This window comes from Microtus ochrogaster, linkage group LG2 (assembly GCF_000317375.1).
Source record: "Microtus ochrogaster isolate Prairie Vole_2 linkage group LG2, MicOch1.0, whole genome shotgun sequence".
NCBI lineage: Eukaryota > Metazoa > Chordata > Mammalia > Rodentia > Cricetidae > Microtus > Microtus ochrogaster.
This window is the reverse complement of record NC_022028.1, coordinates 54126745-54127312: the sequence shown is the minus strand read 5'-3', so window position 1 is coordinate 54127312 and position 568 is coordinate 54126745.

Here is a 568-nt window from a genome sequence, read left to right as displayed (position 1 = left end):
GTCCCGTTCTGAGATTCCTGGAGCAGGATCGCCATTCTCCAACTGAGGTCCAGGTAAGAGCAGAGTCTGACTGCTTTGCTTTTCAGATCTTCAGGTTGAACCCCAGTTTCTCTCTCTGAGTGTCTATTAATCGTGCTTTGCTCAGGAATCTCCCCAGCAGGCAGGGTTGTTGGTGGCAGAGTAGGGGTGGAGTGGGGTGGTGAGATGAACTTTCACCTCTTCCTGATAGAGAAAGGAACAAGCAGAAGAAACACACACCCTGTTCACATCAGCTTTCAGTTTCGGTGTTCCGATTGCTCTACTGACTGGGAGCGCTCTGCTGGAGTCGGCTAGGACAAAGTTTCTGTAGAGGCCATGATGGCTAGTACCAGGCTCTGCTTCCTGTCTGCTGGCCTAGGAACCATGACCCTGTTGGAGATGTGGAAAGCGGAGCCTGGTGTTGGGGAGAGCCGAGCTTAGGGCTGTGAGAGCACCGTGGAGCAGGGCTGAACTCCAGGAGGAAGATCTGGAGCCTGTTGAGTTCCCTAATATCTTGAGGTGTCCCCATGAAGTCACATCCTTTCAAAGC